Genomic DNA, 21,225 nt, shown 5'->3' with positions numbered 1-21,225 from the left:
GTGATCCTGTTTTTTTTTTTTTTTTTTTTTTTTTTTTTTTTTTGATCCTGGGAGTGTTAGAGCACCTGTGATCCTGGGCTTGTTAGAGCAACCATGTGATGGGCTTACTCTGGTTGTTGTGGGAATAGGTGTGAAACCAGAGCCTAAGGCCTGCTCAGGGCACCAGTTCATACCAAAAGAAATCTGAGCCACTGATTATGTGGGGGTTCCTGTGTCCCTGAATCTTGGGGGGGGGGCAGTTATTCTTGGTATTGGGACTGATATTGTGTCTTCCTCACCTGTTGTTATCCTGGGAGTGTTAGAATACCTGGGTGATGGGCTTACTCTGGGTATTATGGGGATGGGTGGGGAACCAGCACACAAGGTCTGCTCTGCAACAGTTTCATAAGTGTTTGTCTCATCATAGGGTGACCCCTGATTTCATCTTTGACCTGAATTCTTTTTTCTTGAACATAAATACCATCTTAGCTTAATTAGGAAAGGTCCTTGTATTTCTCATTAGGCAGCCTTTATTTACTATTATAAGGAGCTGGCACATTCTATTCTTGATTCTAACTTTCCTACATCTTTCTAGCAAACAACTAGACCATCTCTAAAAATGTTCTTACTAAGATTATTTGAATAAAAACAGGCATTCCATAAAATCATTAATTTATTTAAACATCATGAATTCACAAAAGTTTATCTTTATGTTGACCTACAGGAAATCTACTCATTAAGGTGGGCTAATTCACAGAAATAATTATACTAATTTAATAAGGAAAGCAAAAGGACATCATTTGTTGAAGAAATCCTGAAATGATGTCTCTTTAGGACCTTGCCTCATAGATGTCACATATCATAGCCTATGCAAAACTGGTGGATACCTCCAGGAAGCCCACCTGCTAGCCTTAGTCCTTCTTAGATGGCTTCTGAGGGTTCAGTTTACTGCAAAGTCCTTAACTGCCTTGTTTATTGAAAATGTCTTTCAATTTACATCAAATTTACAGATTTGGGAATAATTGGGATATTGATCTTTGGGGACTATGTTAAGTTCACCTGTACATAGACAGGATTTTCCTCTTAATTCATTTATCTCACTTGTTTAAAATATTTTATTATATTTTCTGTACAATATTTTGTTATATTTTTCTCTACAACCACGTAATTATAAGTACAGTCAAGTTTTAAGGTCTTTTAAAATTGATGTCTTCTTACTATACCAAATAAGAAGTCTAGTACTTCATGAAGAATAGTAATTAGAGATTGCACATTGCTTCAGTTGTGTTTTCTAGACCCTATACTTTTACTAGGTAACCCATTCCAATACCACACACATCATCATTCCTGTTCTCTTTAGAGGCTATATACATGTTTAAAATTAACTTTGAAATTAAATGGGTTAAATTAACAGTGGTATTTGGTATGCTAAGTATTAGCATGTTGTCCAAGTTTATTGTGTCTTATCTCGGGTATAATTCCACACATACACACGCAGTTAAAATTCTTTCTAATGCTCGTCATTTTCAGTACCTGTCTGTTACTTTCAACTATTTCCTAATTGGCATTCACTTCATAATTTTACTGCTCCTTCTCCTCCAAATCCACATTGATGCCTAATACACTGAGGTCAGAACTAGTCCCAGATGCAAAAAAAACTGTTGGGTACCAAGAACAACAGATCAGGACAAACACAGACCTTAAGCTCAGAAGCAGAAAAAAGACCTTAATTTCAATGTAACTGTATCAGAATATGCATGTCAGAGGTCAGATTACCTCATTATACACAAACTTATTCTCCACCAAGTTTTTTGGACAAATTAAATTTTTTATTAACTAAAAGTAATGTTGAGCTAAAATTCTTGATATATTTTAAAAATTACTTCACCTATTAAATTCGTTTGTCTTATTTATTAATATAAATAGGGTGTTTTTTTTTTTCTCATTGAAAAATAAGTATGCCATACTAGTAAATCAAATGAGAAACATCTGGTGTCCCGGAATTTATACAGTATTTGCTGTGGCTCTAGTCCAGACTTGGTACTTGTATGACATTTTAATCACATCAGTAAGTCATAATCATGAATTTTGGTAAATTAGAGGATTTGGCCATTAGACCTGAAAGCTAATATTTTGAGGACAAATACCAGACCTTGCATTTCAAAGCACCCACAGAGAATGCAATTGCTTCATTTGTCCCTGTACAGGAACACTATACTGAAAACAGTTTGAGTGTGCAGCTGATCAGAGAATTTACAAGATGTTTTGTGCAGAGCTGAAGATAATTTCTCCTGTGATAATTTCAGAATTAGTCTGGAATTCATCACTGACATTTCAATACACTTTAAAGAGTTGGACCATGCCAGTCACTCTAGGAGTGTGCTAGAAGCCATTGCTAAATTAGGCATTTACTAATTAGATTGTGTTACTAGTGCAGCCCTAAGTTTCAGTCATTGAAATTTAACACACTTTTGAAAATGCTTGCTGCGAAATTTTCATTGCATCTCCATGGAAACAGGTTGAATAATTCTCAAATAACCTGTAAGTAGCTTTTGAAAAGTGAGTGTTAAGGTTTCAAGCTTTAATTTAAACAATGCATTTCAGGATATTTTATCATCCTGAATTGGGCTGTATTATAACTAGTAAAATCTAAGCTTTATGTGAAGAACAACCTAAACAAAAGTAATATTAGATGTAAATATATGACATTCTATTTGGTATCTGTAATAAACAAATTATTAGCAGTATATACTATATAAATATCTTTGTCATGCAAAGTGTTGAAAGTATTACATATAATCAGCCAACATTATAGATCAAATATAATAAAGAAAAAGTAATTAATGACCAATAAGACAAGAACATAAAAAGAAGAAAGAAAAATGAACCAAAGAAAAAAATAACATAACTACTAAGAAGATATATATATCTTATCTTAAATATATGAATAATTTCAGTTCAGCACAATGCATCCAAGATCCTACGATGCTCCACATACCTCCCAAAAGATGAAAACCTAACATCAAACAATAATCAAGGTCAATGTATAAAGAGTGGATAGTATTCTAAATGTTGATGTTACTAGAAAACAGTGAGTGTAGTTAACTGAAGAGATTTGATCAAAAATAGGAGAGCTCAAAATATAGTTGAACATTTTAATGTCCTTTTATATAGAAGAAAGTATATGATGATTATTGAAAGATTATATCAATTTCAACGACCTTCTATACTAATTTGGTGTAGCTAATATTTTTAGAAAGCTTTATTAAAACAAAGTATATCTTGGTACCTTATAAAATACTTAACATATTTAAATAGATGAGAGTCTCTGATTAGACTTGGAATCAATTGCAAATAAGCATCAGGAAGAAATACAAAAATTTGGTAATCTATGAAAATGAAAGTTTTTCAAATATGTTTCATTAGATATATCTAATAGAACTTTGGATATTAATATAAGTTAGCACTTTCAAAAAATCCTAAATAAATTAGATAAACTAATATTATAAACAAATAAAATTAATCAAATAAAAGTGACAGTGATTATAAAATATTAAACATAAAATTAACAAAGAAAATCAACATCCCTTATTATCAGGCATATGCAAATCGAAACAACACTGAAATTCTACCTCACAGCAGTTAGAATGGCTAAGATAAAAAACTCTGGTGACAGCAGATGCTGGCAAGAATGTAGAGAAAGAGGAACACTCCTCCACTCTTGGTGGAGTTGTAAGCTGATACAACTACACTGGAAATGAGTCGGAAGTTTCCTCAGAAAATTGGACATAGTACTACCTCAGGATCCAGCCTCACCACTCCTGGGAATATACCCAAAAGAAGCTCTAACATCTAACAAAGACACATGTTCTACCATGTTCATAGCAGCCTTATTTGTCATAGCCAGAAGCTGGAAAGAACCCAGGTGACCTTCAGCATAGAAATGGATACAGAAATTCAGGTACATTTACACAAAAAAACAAGGACTTCATGAAATTCCTAGGCAAATGGATGGAGCTATCATCTTGAGTGAGGGAACCCAGTCACAAAAAAAAAAAAAAAAACCCAAAAAACAAACAAACAAACAAAAAAAAAACATTCATGGTACATACTCACTGATTATTAATTGGATATTAGCCCCCAAAATGCTCAGAAAAGCCAAGAAACAACTCACAGAACTTATGAAGCTTAAAGAGAAGGAATGCCAGAAGGTGGCTGCCTCATGAGAAGAAATAATGGGACAAATAGAGGAGCAGGGATAGGAGAAAATATCATTCAAAGATGGCTTCACCTGGAGATCCATTCCATATATAGCCACTAAACCCCAGCACTATTGCTGATGCCAAATAGTGCTCCCTGGCAGAAATTTTTATGGATACCTCTTCAGAAGCTCTGACTGAGCCCTACTGATACAGATGATGATGCTTGCAGCTAATCATTGAACTGATCATGGAGACTCCAAGAAGAAGCTAGAGAAAAGACTGAAGGTGCTGAAAGTTTCTGCAACCCCATGGGAGGAACAAAATTATCAACTAACCAAACCCACTACAGCTCCCAGGGATTAAAACACCAACCAATGAGTTGTTACAGAGAAATCCATGGCTCCAGGTTCATATGAAACAGAGGATAAAATTCTCTGGAACCAGTGAGAGGAGAGGCCTTTGGTCCAGTGAAGACTCATTTTCCTAGTGTAGGGGAATGCCAGTTCGCTGAGGTAAGAGTGGGTGATTGGGAGAAGGAGCACCTTGATGGAGGCAATGAGAGAAGGAGAAGGAATGGGATTGGTAGAAAGGGGATAACACCTGAATTGTAAATACAGAGAATATCCAATAAAAGAAAATAAAAAGAAAAACCACAGAAAATAAATAGAAATTTAAAAATTTTAATAAGATCAAGAAAATTGATAAATCGATAAATATCAAAAAGTTAAGTAAGTATATTTAAACTGTCATGTTTTATATCCATTCCCAAATGAGTTACTAAGAACAGTTTTTATTCACCTTTAATTAATAATTATTGCTTTTGAAAAACTTATGTTACAAAAGAATGTTCATACTTAAGTGTGTTCGCTATAAATTATTAAACTTTCCTAGTGATCAAACCAATTATTCATTGAATTTAATAGTCAATTTAATGAGTATATTAAAATTATGTTTAATTAGTCTTTTTTGTTTGTTTCCAGGTTTCTAATACAGCTAGGAGGGCTCAAAACCGATTATTTTGTTTTTCTAGATTTGTGCTTACAATTTAAGGATAACTATAGATCTTCGATTTCTCCAGAACAGCTATACATATGGATATGAATATGTATATATAGGCAATCTGGTTAGGGACATATTATATTTCAGAAAATGACAAAACAAACTATCATAATTTGATTGCCTAAAATAAAGTTGCACACAAACTACACTTCTAGGCACCACATTTTTTTTTTATTAACCCCAACAGGAGCCATGACTTCTTTGATTATTTCTCAAACTTTTCCTATGCATGTCAACCCAGATCACATAACTCTGATAGCAAAACTAGTAAATGAAGAAGTCAAAACCAATGAACATGAAATCCAGCTTTATCCAATACAATGTTTATGCCTGAAAACATACTGCTTTTCATGTCCTACTGCTCAGACCAGTAACCTGCCCTATTGTCTTTTTTTTTATAAGATGGTTTGCAATGCACTGAAAGCTGAACTTTGAATACTTTTCCACTTTGCCCAATTGAATCCACTGCATTACTTACTTGAATTATTGGATTTCCAGTTTGGTCCTATTGAGTAAAAAAGGTCAATGAATGAATGAAAAAAATGTTATTTTCATATAAATATGATAGGAATAGTGGTATTAGTAATGTAAATAATCTTTGTCCAAAGTGTCACAGTGATCAATAAAATATAAAGCTCATTCACTGCCTGCTACATGGGATGGCATAAGCCACCACATTTTTAATAAGGACAAGAATATATAGTATGGAATTAATACTGATGCAGGAAACAAGTTAAAGTTCACTTCAAATACTGTAACCTATTCTCTACTTGCCAATCCTGAAGATTTGACTCTTGTATCTATACAGTCAGACCACAGGCATTTAGACACATTAACTTTTGCTGTTGTCTGTAATTAAAATTTTAATTCATACATGCTCACACTTGTCATTAAGTAGGCACATGTTAATTTCCTTGGCTTTCTTTGAAAATCTTCAAATCATGCCCAGAATAATTGTTTAGGATGCAAAGTTAACAATTCTGCTCACAGTGCTGCGGTACTAATCTTTATTCTTCCTGTGTACTACAGGTGAAGAAACATACAGGTTTAATGTCTCAGCTAATGATATACAGAAGACAGTTAAGATAGGGGTCAACAATCAGAATTTATTTGGAGATGTCACTTTCAAACTGCTGTTTCACACTGACCTCTGAAAGAAAATCAATTACATAGAGCTTACTGGCTCAGAGAATGTCAAGACAATGCAGTTTAATTCATCATTAAACCCACACTGTCTATTTTACTAGTCTGTTGTTTACTGTGAATAGCAATGTGGAATAAAAACTATATCTGGAGAACAAGGAAAGGTTTATTTACCGGGATTTCTGCTAGACATTAGTAATGCGCTTGCCAGGGAGCTTTCCTATTACACCAAACTCATTTTTTAAAGACTTGAATTTACTGAACAAGGATGCTAAAGCAGAAAGCAGAAGTAATAATCATTGCATTGCAGCAAATTCAGAGTATTATTGCTGTAGTTTTTGGAATTGCATTAAGGGCACTGAGGGAAAACAAACCTGTCTAAAGAACAATGAATTCTAAGGAGAGGGAAAGTGAGAAAAATCAGTCAACATTTTTTTTCAGTGCAGATAATTACCTATCAGAAAAATCCACAGTGTGTATGTGTGTGTGTATGTGTATCTGTCTGTCCGTCTGTCTATTTATCTGTCACTGTCACATATATACACAAAATGTAAAAACTCTGGAAATCTAGTTCTGTTATCTTTAATGTAGTTGCATATAGAATTAGCACCTCAGCAAATAATTTTACATGGAAGTTTGAGTGACAATAACAAGAATATTGTCAAATATTTTGGACAAATATAGAAACTAATTTTAATGTATTCACACAGTTAAATTTGAACAAAATGGAAAACTACTTGCTGACTTATAAAATATAAGTATAATTCAAAACACTAGAATGAGTAGTTGGGTTGTAATATTTTTAAATGACTCAGTGGAAAAAGTTCTTGCTTTATAAGGCTAGCATGAGTATATGTGTCCACATTTCAGTGACAAAGTGGAGGAATGCTCACTGGTTTTGCAATAATCATTTGGTGAGGTCCAGGTCCCAAGACCTATTGAGAGAGAAAGGGAGAGAGAGAGACAGAGACAAACAGACAGACAGGTAGAGAGACAGAGAGGGAGAGAAAGAAGAAGAAGAAGAAGAAGAAGAAGAAGAAGAAGAAGAAGAAGAAGAAGAAGAAGAAGAAGAAGAAGAAGAAGAAGAAGAAGAAGAAGAAGAAGATGATGATGATGATGAGGAGGAGGAGGAGGAGGAGGAGGAGGAGGAGGAGGAGGAAGAGGAGGAGGAAGAAGAAGAGGAAGAAGAGGAAGAAGAGGAAGAAGAAGAAGAAGAAGAAGAAGAAGAAGAAGAAGAAGAAGAAGAAGAAGAAGAAGAAGAAGAAGAAGAAGAAGAAGAAGAAGAAGAAGATGATGATGATGATGAAGAAGATGAAGAAGAAAATGCTTATTTCATCTCTGCTGTCTGTGCCCTGGGCAGATCAAACAGGCAAGAGATTGATTGGCAATAGGGAGAGTTCCAAGCTGGCTATATTTAGGACCCACCTCTCAGGTCTCCAAGGGGAAACAGGGGTCCTATAAGACTTCTCTAAATAGCATGTCTAGCTCAGAGACTGGCAATGGAGATAAGAGAAATTCAAAGGTTTACTCCAGCCCACATGCACCAAAGCCCACAATATAAGGCTATATACCCTAGAGCTAATAGAAAAGAAAGGGGGGACCTTCCTTGGACACATAATCATAGCACACAACTTCTTCACATAACACCAATATTCAGGAATTAATGTGTACAATCAATAAGTAGAGCCTAATGACATTGCAAAGGTTCTGTAATGTAAAAGACAGTGCCAGTAGGACAAAAATTCAGTGTACAGAATGGGAAAAGATATCTACCAAAGCTATATCTGACAGAGGGTCAATATGTAAATACCAACAACCTTAATAACCCAATTAGGAAAAAAAATGCTAGAGCTAAACAGATAATTTTCAACACAATAATCTCTAATGGCCAAGAGCTCTTAAATGTTCAACAACTTTAGTCATCAGGGAAATGCAACTATAAATGCCTCTGAGATTCTTTTACATTACACTCAATAGAATGACCAAGATCACAAAATCAAGTTACAGTGAATGCTGGTGAGGATGTGATGGAAGGGGAACACTCCTCCATTTATGGTGGTAGTGTAAACTTGTGCAATCACTTTGAAAATCAACTTGGCAGTATCTGAGAAAATTGGGAATCATTCTACCACAAGACACAGCTATACATCTTCTGGGTATATACTCACAAAATGATTGACCATACCACAAGGACACATGTTCAGTTCTGTTGATAGCTGCTTTATTCTTCTCTCTCTCTCTCTTTTTAACTAGATACTCCGTATTTACATTTGAGGTGTTATCCCTTGACCCAGCCCTCTCCCTCCAGTTGCCTTCACAAAGATGCACTCACTTCTGATCTCCCACTCCACCCCATTGCCTTGTCATTCCCCTATATTGGGAAAAAGTGCCCTCTCTGGAATAAAATCCTCTTCTCACATTGATACAGACACTGCTGTCTTCAGTTACAGAAGCAACTGGATCAATAGGTTTCTCAAAGTGCACAAAGAGGTTGGTGTTTTACTCCATGAAACTTTTGGAGGGTTTGGTTGGTACATAATGTTGTTATCTTCCCATGAGTTTGCAATCCCTTTCAGTTCCTTAGATCCTTTCTTTAGCAACCTCATTGGGATCCCTGAGTTCAGAACGATAGGTAGCTGCTAGCATGTTCAGCTGTATCTATATGACTTTTGCATAGTCCCTGAGGGGGCATTTCTGTCTGGTTCCTGCCAGTAAGTACTTTTGTGTATCAGCTATAGTGCTTGGGTATGGTGACTGCATATGTGGCTTTATTCTTAATAGCCAGAAACTCCAATCCTATTACCCCTCCCCTTTGCCTCTATGAGGGTGCTATCCCACTCACCCACCAACTCCTGCCTTACTCGTCTATCATCTACCAATGCTGGGGCATCAAGTCTCCACAGGATCAAGGGCCTCCCATCCCATTGATGCCCATTCTCATTAAGAGAAGGCAATCTTCTGCTACATATGTAGCTAGAGCCATGGACCCATCATTTTTGCTGATTAATCCTTCAGAGCTCAGGAAATTTCTGGTAGTTGATGTTCTTCTTATAGGATTGCAATTTCCTTCAGCTTCTTAAATCTTTCTCCTAACTCTTCCATTGGGATCCCCAGTCTCAGGCCCATGGTTGGTTGTTGTATTGCCTGGTTTCCTGTATCAACTTGACACAAGCTGGAGTTATCACAGAGAAGAGAGCCTCATCTGAGGAAATGCCTCCATAAGATCCAGCTGCAAGGCATTTTTTCAACTAGTGATCAAAGGGGAAGGGCCCAGCCCATTGTGGGTGATGTCATCATGAGTTGGTAGACATGGGTTTTATAAGAAAGCAAGCTGAGCAAGCCAGGGGAAGCAAGCCAGTAAGTTAATATCTCTCTATGGCCCCTGCATCAGCTTCTGCTTCCTGACCTGCTTGAGTTCCAGTCCTGACCTCTTTTGGTGGTAAGTAGCAATGGGGAAGTGTCTGCAGGTGGAATAAATCCCAAGGTGGAGGTGGTCTCTAGATGGCCTTTTCTTCATTCTCAATGTGAATTTTGTGCCTACTTTTTCTTTAGTCAGATACAATTATGGGTTAAAAATTTGGAGAAGAGTGGTTCTGCCTCTCAACTGGAGGTCATACCTATCTACTGGAGGTGGTTTATACAGGTTTCATCTCCCCTTTTTTGCTTATTTCAGCTAATGTCAAACCCTTTGCATCCTGGGAACTTCTCACTTCCCTAGCTTCCAGGACTTTCTAGCGGTTCCCTCCTCACCATTCCCAAACCCTAACTGCTACATATTTCTATTCATTTTTCTGACCCTCTGGTTTCTATTCTGTCTCTTCCCATACCTGATCCTGTCACCCATTCCCATCCCTCTCCTCCAGTCCTCCCAGGTCCTTCTCTCTCTATACCTCCCTTGAATATTTTGTCACCACTTCTAAGTAGGACTGGATTATCAACACTTTGGTTTTCTCTCTTCTTAAACTTTATATAGCCTGTGAGATATATCTTACATATTCTGAGCTTTGAGGTTTATATCCACTTATCAGTTACTTCATACAATATGTGTCCTTTTGGGTCTGGATTTCCTCATTCAGGATATTTTCTAGTTCTATCCATTTGCCTGTAAATTTCATGAAGTCATTGTTTTTAATAGATGAACAGTACTCAGTTATGTAAATGTAACTCATTTTCTGTATCAGTTCCTCTATTGAAAAACATCTGGGTTGCTTCTTGCTTCTGGCAATCATAAATAAGACTGCTATGAACATAGAAGAGTATGTGACCTAGTTATACATTGGAATATCTCTTGGATATATGCCTAGTAGTGGCATAGTTAAATCTTCAAATAGGATTATTTTCAAATTTCTGAGAAACTACCAGATTGTTTTCCAAAGTGGTTTTACCAGCTTTCGATCCTACTAGCAATGGAAGGGTATTATTCCCTTTCTCAACATTCTTGTCAGCATCTGCTATTGCCTGAGGTTTTGATCTAAGTAATTGTGATGGGTATGAGATGGAATTTCTGGGTTGTTTTGAATTGCATTTCTCTGATGACTAAGGATGGTAAACATGTCTTTAAGGTCTTCTCAGTAATTCAAGATGCCTTCATTTAGAATTTATTGTTCAGCTCTGTACTTCATTTTTTGATATGGTTGCTTGGTTCTCTGTACTCTAACTTCTTGAGTTATTTGGATATTTTGGGTATTAGTCCTCTATAAGATGTAGGTTTGGTAAAGTTCTTTTGCCAATCTGTTTTGTAAAATTGACAGTGTCCTTTGCCTTACAGAAGATTTTCAATATTATGAGGTCCAATTTGTCAATTGTTGATCTTAGTGCCTGAGCTATTCCAGGTTTTGATCAGGAAATTATCCCTTATGTAAATATATTTGAAGATATTTTCCACTTCCTCTTCTATTAGATTCAGCATATCTGGTTTTATGTAAAGGTCCTTGATCCAATTGGACTTGAGTTTTGTACAAGGATATTAAAGTACAATGCTTTAGATTGTTCGGCATGCTGACCAACACTTGAACCAGCACCATTTAAAAAAAAAAAAATTATTCTTCCACTGGAGGTTTTTGGCTTCTTTGTGAAATATTAAGTTACCATAGGTGTGTAGGTTTATTTCTGGGTCTTCAATTATATTCCATTGATCTACCAGTATGTCTCTGTACCAATACCATGTGAATGGAATGGGCATCTCTAAGACATGCCTGGGATAGGGATAGCTTCTGGGCATTTATGAGGGTGAGTCTAGTTCACTGAGAATCCTAGCCATGGGAAATATGGAGCCTGGATTGATCATCTTCTCTAGCCATGCAGGATAGACAATGGAGGGACAAAAACAGCAAACAACTCACAAAAATACCCTAAACATACCAAAAATGTGTCCTGCCTGCAAGAACTATGGAGAAAACAATAGAACAGAATCTGGAAAATAACCAATTTGTGACCCATATAAATAGTAAGAACCAATCCCTATTAGTAATACTGTATTATGTGTGCAGATAGAAGCCTAACATAACTGTTCTTTGAGAGGGTCATACAAAACTAGGGTTCTGCATGATCAATACATCTCAGTTTTATAGAAACCCTGTTTTAAAGATACAATGAGAACATCTGCCTAACATTCCTGATACCTTGCCATTTCTACCATGATTAATGGTACCCGAAAAATTAGATAGCATTAGTCCTGCTTTTCTTCCTTAATTTTTTCTTTTTTTTAGGTATTTGATATGTTAGGTATTTTGTTACCTAAGGAGCAAAGACTTAAGTAACTAATGTTTCAAATATACTACCCAATAAATACTGCTTTTAGATACTTTCTAGAAGGAAAGGAATCTTACTTGTCAAAATATTGCTGCAAAATAAAATAATAATAAAACAATTCTTGAACAACAAAATACAATACTGGGCAATATAATTAAGAAATTTGGCAAAATATTGAGTATCATATACACAAGAGCAACCTTATATAAATGCCAGCTTAATTCATGATTTAAAATATTATGTAGCATTTAACTTTTACATTTACAGTTAGTCATTATGTAGATACATTATGTATGGAAAAGAAGACAATTACTACAGAAAGACTAATTCAAAGAATAAAAAAGGTGCATCAATAAAATTCTGTTGAAAAACATCTTAATGGTATATTAAATCTGTGGTTTAAAGGTGTCTTTGATGTTTTATTGGAAATCATCCATAAATTATCACTCATATATTCACATATACATTAAAATAATTAAAGAAACATATCTTACAAATTTTTGTAAATACTTTTTCACCTGATAATACAGTGTCCTCTGTACATTTTCTCCTATTTCATCTTAGAACTCCATTATTTAAGTATAAATGACACATGATCATATTTAGAAAGTCTTTTACACATTTGAAAAACATCAACACCATTTGTTATTGTGAATTCAATTCATATTTTACTTCTACAAAATATAGGATTATTGAATTTAAACCTCATTCTATCAAATGAGTAAGCTGAAAAGTAAAAATGGCAGATATTCATTTGTCAATAAAAAGATACCTGAAGTCATAATAGAATGGAAGAATCAAAGTTGCATTAGCCCCTGGCTGTATTTTAATGGGTTATTGGCTAGAGGTCTAGATTTTAGACTACCATAAAGATCAGTCAGGGCTTTAAGAACCATTTCCTAGCTTCAACTACAATTGATAAACTTCAGAAACCAAGATTTTGAGGAAAGACTTAGTATATGGATGGAGAAACAATAAAGCAAACAGGAACACTTGAGGCTGTCATAAACCTTAAATAGTAAAGTCCCATTAATAGTCAACTAAAAAGAAAATACATAGAAATTTAAGAGATTTAGTTTAAAAACACATTATTTCTTAGCAAAGAAAACACTGGAGCCATGGAACTTCAAGCATCTCAAATTTGAACAAAAGAACAATTTTCTCTTCTCAAAAGTGGTGAGTGGGATTAAGTAGGAGTACTGGATTATCCCACACATTGGGAGATTGTATAGACAGAGAAGCAGTATGTTCTCTCCCCTTTACTAATCCTAAGAATGAGAATGACTGTGTGTCGTTGGTATGTTGTACAGTGATTTCTTCTGGGGCCCATACTAGACCAACTTTGAGGCACCTCATATACAAAGAAAGTTACTACACCATTTCTTTTATCTTGTGATCCCCCAGCTAACACTTGCTGTTATGTACCAAACACAGTACTTGGAAAGGAACAGAAACCTCTGTGAAGACTTGTTTCCCCAGTGTAGGAGAAGGCCAAGGTTTTAAGGTAGGAGTGGGTAGGTGAGAAGGAGCCTCCTCATAGGACCAGGGGAAGGAGGATGGCAGAGAGGGAAATCAGGAAAAGGGATGACATTTGAAATGTAAATATATAAAATATCCAATAAATAAGGGATAAAGGAATGAATGATTTACCTTGATTCATGCTTTCAGTTATTTTTCTCACTAAACACAGTCCTGCCCCTGCATATTACTCTCTCCTCTTCTCAGAGAACATGATGCAGAGAGTGATTTCTAAATCATTTTCATTAATTTACCATCAATTATCTTAAGAAATCTAAGAGAATGGCCTTACCATAAAACTTAGCTGTGTTATCAAGTGAATGCAGTTTCTTCTTAATCCACTTTAAGCCACATAAACTGAGAGTGAGTCATCTGCATAGTCTCAGTGCTGTGTGTAACATATGCCAAAACAAAATGTTTGCTCACCTAAAGTGAGGCTACAACTTCCAATGTGTGGACAGAAAATGATTCGGAGAGTCTACACTGATTGGATGTACCATTCATACCACCAGAAAAGTTTCAATGGACACAGCCATCCTAGAGTGAGAAAGCTTTCATTTCCTTATCTGTTTGTTTACAAATGTGGTAAAGCCAATGTAAAAGTATTTATACAAGGGAATCATTCACTAATAAAAATTATGTAATTGTATATTTTAGAGTCCAGATTAACTTCCCTTCTCTCCCCAGCCATGGAAACTGGAACTGTCACTGGAGGAGGAATTCATGAAAGCACTCTCTTTATTTATGAAGATTTCATTTATAAAAAGGAGGGTGTGCTAAAGAAGAAAAAGAGAGAATAAGTGTTTCATCTCATCCACAGATAACTATGCACCAGATTTGGGCCAGAAATGTTCTTATGACTTGAAATTCTTTTGTCTTTTATACCTTTAGTAGTACTGATTTTGTGTATTAAGTGTGCTGTTAAAAGTCAACTAGGAGAAGCTAAAAACTAGAAGGTGATATTCCTGAGATTGTTCTGTCATAGACTGTCAATCTATGTCAGATATGTTTCTATAGGCAAGGCTGAGGAGATTATATCTGAGAAAAGATTCCTGCTATTAATATGCACTAGGTATTGATCCACCCTTTAATGCAAATTTCAACAAACCTACAGAGATCTTCTTTCTTGTAGTGATGCTATGTAGACAAATAGATAATAATTCTATAGAATTCCTGATTTGATTCAAATAATTTTAGGAAGAAAGTATTTAGAGATGGTTTTAGTTGCTAGAAAGATGTAATAAAGTTAGAATCCAGGATAGAATGTGCCTACTTCTCAGAAGGGTAGGTAAAGGCTGTATGAAAAGAAATACAATGAGCTTTTATAGTTCCACTAAAAAAGAAATAGACTTGGGGACAATTTTTTGTTCAAGAAAAAACATTTATCCAAGGATTAAATCACAGGTGTGACTTGATAACTCAAGGAAAAGTAAAAACTCTTGCTTCAAACCTTTAATGAGTATATTATGATGAAACACTGCTTTGTACATAATATCAACATCCCTTTTAAACTCCCATTCTATGAAACATTTTATCCCTGACATAATTTTCCAATGATATTTGTGTAAGAAGGCATTTTAAGAGCAGAGGTGGGAAAAAAGTGTTTGGTTGAATGTTTTGGCTTGAGGATCTTTGCCCCATCCATCCATCCATCCTTCCATCCATCCTTCCATCATTTCATGTATGTCTGTTTTTCTATATGACCATGCACAGGTATATGTTCCTGTATGTAAGCATTCATGAATACTTGCAGAGTTTATTCTGAAAGACATTTGGGCCCAGAAGGAGTACAGGTGTAAGAATATTTTAATGTATATGTGTCTGTGCATATTTACCTGTATAAACCATCTTCATTATTTTCTTTTCCTACCTCTCTTGTTCACAAAGAATTAACTGTGTTGGCCAAAGAGGCTTCTAGATAACTCACCAGAGACAGGAGCACCAGCAAGAAAACTTTTTACTCAACCACTGTTTTACTTTGAGGTGCTAAATCCCAGAGTCTACAGTTTCTGCACAGAGAGGGACTCAGGCAAGTCAGCTAACAAGACAAAGGAACTTAGACTTAAGGCAGATAAACATTTTATTATAGAAAAGGCAACCCTATATAACTCACACAAACAAGACTTGCCCTCCCTATGTGATGCTCATCCCTTGACTTACCTCAAGAGAGAAACAAGAAAGAACTGTGGGGTTGGTCCCCAGCAGTATGTATGAGTTAAAGGAAGAACATCATGGCCAATGTTGTAGCAAGACCAAATGACTAGATTTTTCTCTCAGAAGTAGTAGAATCTAAACTTTCCTCTGGATATAAAGGCTTCTGCATCAGATTTTGCAAATATTAAGATCCAAGGAAACTATTGTAAGAGTAAAGGCTGTGAAAAATCAGTATATGGGATAGGGAATTAGTTTATTTAAGATCTACAATAAATTACAAACTATTCAGTTTGGCAGCAAAAGGAATGGAGAGAGAGAGAGAGAGAGAGAGAGAGAGAGAGAGAGAGAGAGAGAGAGAGAGAGAGAGAGAGAGAGAGAATGCTCTAAAGACCTCCTGTGATCAAAGCCCTGACCTCAGAACTATCCTTTCAAAGTGCTCCAATTAGATTAGATTAGATTAGTATGTCAGGCAGTTGTGTCCTGAGGCATGTTTGAAAAAAACACTGAAGCAATCAGCTTGCAATTAGTGACACTTAACATCCAGAGATAGTCAAGAAAAGTGGCAGTCTAACAAACAAAGACAAACAGAGCAGACAAGTCCTGTGTGAATAAGAAGGGCAAATGAGAGATGAGTACAGAAAGCAGGAGCAGGCCAGTTTAAGAGAAAAATGTTCTAAATCAAATCACATCCACCCATGAGGTTTGAAGTCAAGTCACAATCTGAGGGCCTGCTGGGAGAATAAAAAAATCATCTCTCCAGCTTGGTGAAGTCCAGTCATTTGGTCAGTTATTAAGAGTCATGTGCACTCAGAACTAGTTCACAATTTGGACATCAATGAGTTGTCAAATCCACACACCAGGAGCTGAAGATAAGAGAGCAATCAGAGAGACACTCACATCTCTTATATTTAAGTACCACCAGCACCATTAGAGGAACAGACTTGAAAATACAGCAGTACTGACCAGCAGGTCTAAAATCTGACAGGTGCCAAATACAAGGACACTTAACACTACAGATTGAGGGAAGATTAGGACTTTGAAAAGCTAAATATAATTTATACAAAATACTCAGTACAACAAGAACAATTTTGAAATAAATAGGTTAAATAACACCTGAAGAGAATATATGTTTTTAATGGAGACATAGTAGAGGAAATTATAGTCTACATAATAGGAAAGTTATTAAATATATAATAGTTGTTTAATAAAATTACATGATATAAAAACTATATAAAAAGCAGTCAATTTGAGAGGGGAAATATTATAACTCATTAAATATGTTTAAAACTAATCCAAATATTAAACTAAGAGAATTATCTCTTTATTATAAAAGCCATCAACACATTATGGTAAGATAACAAATGTTTAAACACATTTTTTTTTAATCTTAAAGAATGAGTCATGTCTCCTGCAATCTGTAATAGAAGTACGGTTAGTTTCTTAGGGCCACCATAACACAGTGTGTTGAAACTTTATATATGTATCTTTGTGCTGTGATACTTGATTTAAGAATGCATTTCTAAAATTATCTTTTAGGCTTTCAAAATAAATACAACATTTATAAAAACTACAAACAACATAAATCCATTTCTGTAGAAAAATAATTTCAAGGAGCCTTTACACAGATCTAATATTATATACATATAAGCAAAACTAAACAGACTCAACAGGTTTTATTATATATATATAAATATATATCATATATATATATAATATATATCATATATATACATATATATATATGATTTGGAAAGAGGAAAATGATGTTATTATATTTTAATATAAAAATTAAAAGTGAAATATCTATGCTTAAGGTATTTTTCTTCTTTCACTTGTTAGAAAAGTTAAACAATTGATTTAAACATTTTTAAATGTAGGACAATGAACTGTTCTTTGTATCACTTGTGATAGAATGGTGATTGCCTTTGCCTTCAGAGCACATCATGGTATCACTGTATTGTTGAAATTTTATATAGATCATTTCTCTGAGATATTGGAGTTATGAATGCACTTGTAAAATTACCTTTAATGCTGAACATTCACTATAAGCATTTCACATATTGGGGAAGCATTGTGGATCATGCAACAGGTACCATATATGGCTTTAGAACCCATGGAATGCACCTTACCAGTTAGCACAACCAGGATGGGTGTTCATAAGGAATGCAGAGCACTGAGGACAAGTGTGTTCTAAAGATTTCAGGCTGTTATGAAGCATTGCTCTGCTTGATTTCCTTGCAGTCTTTATATCCCTCATAATCTATTAATTATATGAAAGCACTAATGGGTTTTCCAGCTCCTCACTGATCAGGATCATTTCTACTTACAATAATAGTGATTGGTTTTTAAGCATTGTTGCTGGAAAAAGATCAATAATTCATTCCAGTTTAGAAAGGGAAAACAGATGTTAATTGTTAGTAATGTCCACTGCCCTTGAAAAATGTAGGTTTATAGTAAAGTTTGGTTAAAGTGTATTTGTTACTAGTCTTGGTGTAGAATCTCAGGGAAAAATTTGATGTTCAGAAAGGTAGAATCTTGATAGTTGAGCTGGATATTAATTGAGGGCAAGAACAAATAACAATGTGAGCTCAACTGACACTAACATGTCTCTTTTAGTTCAGCTGGATCAATGATCAGGGTGATGATTAATTGCTTGTGTATGTTTTTCCCTTAGATACCTGGTATGACTTAATATATTATTTTTCATGAGTAGATGTGCACCTCAAGGATTGAAAAAAAAGTCTGTTTAATGTATCACCTATTGAGTGTCAGCTTCTTACCCTAAGTAATATTTACAATTATGGGTTGTATTTAATGGTGTGGACTTTAAATTCAATCAACAACAGGTTGGTTCCTCCCCATACCTTTGTGATACTATTTGAGGAATAGTAATACTTGTCTGGAAGTACTGAGGGTTTGAAGATAAGTGATATTTTTAATTACATTTTTTCTCCAGTAGTACCTCCTAACAATAAGAAGTTGGGTACTAGCTATATTTTCCTTATACTATCTCATAAGTATATGGTGTCTTTAGCAAGATAATCCTACTGTCAAGTCTTGAAGGCAATATAAGCCATTGGCAATAGCCTGCACTGATTGAGAAAGTCTATGATATACTTTGTCCAATGAAACAAAACAATGTAACCCATTCCCAGTAGTGTCACTTTCTGTTATGTCCAAGGGCACCATTATGTGATCAAAAAGTCACCTATGGAATGGAGAAATACTTACCAAGTATACATCTGATAGTGGCCAGTATCTAGAATATAAAACTATCCCAAAATTAGACATCAAGGAAACGAGTATCTCAATTTTAGAAAGGAATATACAAGTAAACAGAGAGTTCTTAAATAAAGAAGCATGCATGGCTGAAAAACTTACATTTTTTCAACATTCTTAGCCACGAGAAAAATGCAAATTTAATGATTTTGAGATTACATGCCATTCAAGATCAATAGAACAAATGTCAGCACATGCTGTGAAGGTTTGGAGAAGGGGACATTTATTCATTTATGGTGGGAGTGCAGACTGTTATGACCCTTATAGAAATTATTGAATATGAAATATATCTACCACAAAATAAAGATGTATCCATATTGAGGATATACTCTAAGGACTCTACATATTACTACAAAGATGTTTGTTAATCCATGGCCATTGATGTTCTATTCCTAATAGACACTGAGTAGAAAAAGCAGAAATGTCCAAAGACTGATGAAGAGATAATGGCATACATCTATATTACAGAATCTTACTAAACTGTGAAAAGAATTATAAAATTTGCAGATAAAAGGATGGAGGCCTAAAGTTGGGTGAATGGGAGGTCAAGGTAGAAGATTTAATATAGAGGAAGAATAACACTAAATGCCCTTTGAAAATTTTTATAAAACACCCAGCTATAGATGTTTTATAAAAATACACACTGATGTGAACGACATTTAAATGGAATCACCATATAATTGAAGACACAATATCTCAACTAGGTGTTAATATGTTACCAAATAAAAATTAGTTTTTAACTTTAACTGAGACGAAGAACATGTCACTAGCTTAAGGGTATTTCAGAGATACTGAAGGAGGCCATGTTTTAAAATTGTAAATCTTATTAGTAAAATTAGGAAAATTTGAAAAATTTATGTTTTTACTCCAAATAAAATAGATCAGTAGAAAGTAAAGAGATAGGTAGTTCAGTAGGTAGATGGATAGTAGATACAGACATATAGACAGACAGAAATGATAGATGATGGATAGAAGACAAAAAGAAGACAAATCAATGCACAGATCATAGACTGACACTTGTTAGATTAATAGTAGGGGTGATGATGGATAATAGATATTAGATCCATATACAGATAAGAAAGAAGAAATGATTTCATAATGCATAGTTAAGTTGTTTCTTTCACACAGAATTTATTTACTCATAACTAATTCAGAGTCAATGATCCCAAATAATTGTTTAGACTTGTTCAGGAAATGTTGGCCATATCCAGAGAAAATTCTTTCTGGGAATGAAATGTGCCTTTATTCAGGTTGCATCTTTAGAGCTTGAGGAAATATTTGAGAATGGTTACTAAGCACAATCCAGATCATATTTTAAAAATCAAGGGCTCTAGTATTTCCAATGATAAAATATATTGCCAGTATTTATATAACATGTTTGATTGGACTGTTTAATAATTCTATGTGAATTTATTAGCAGTTCATTTTTTTTTGCCAGAAAACAAACTTCATTCATAAGAATTGTATTTCTTGCCTACTACAGCTCAGTTACTTATGGGAATAGTATGATATAAAATAATTATATGATAATGTATCCTTAGTTATTGAAAGGCATTATTTCAACATACTCAAAATAATATACTCTCAATAGTTCAATGGGATTCTTATCATTTTGTAAGTGCTAATTAATTGATGATTTGTGAATTTCCAGTCAATCTTAATCATGCAACTTTGTTCTTCAAAAAAGTAACAACTTAGTAAAAGGTCATGTACACTGTGTGGATAAGGAAACAAGATAATTGTAAACAGGACAGGTAGATGGTAGTTACAGTACTGTGAGAGGTAGTCAGTCTCTAGTTATGTTTTTCATTATTTTCTCTAATGGATTATGAATGGAAAGTATGCAGATGTAGAAGTATTAAGGAGAGGGCTAAGATTCATGCACTGATTGTCTAGGCATGTAAGGTTTCAACTATGTAGAAGATAATTTTGGAAAGAGCAGATTTTGGGTCAGAAGAGAGACAGTCAAGAATAGGAGTTAATCTCAGAGAAGGGGAAGAATCCAGGATGTGGGATAACATTTGAAATGGAAACTAAGAAAATAACCAATAAAAACTTAAAAAAAAAACTAAAAACTTTTCTCTTTTAATATCTGTTTATTAGCATACTGAATTACATCTTCAAGCAACATTTCTCCCTT

This window comes from Micromys minutus, assembly GCF_963924665.1.
Source record: "Micromys minutus genome assembly, chromosome: 5".
Taxonomy (NCBI): Eukaryota; Metazoa; Chordata; class Mammalia; order Rodentia; family Muridae; genus Micromys; species Micromys minutus.
The sequence above is the reverse complement of the archived record's forward strand: the minus strand, read 5'-3'. Positions refer to the sequence as shown.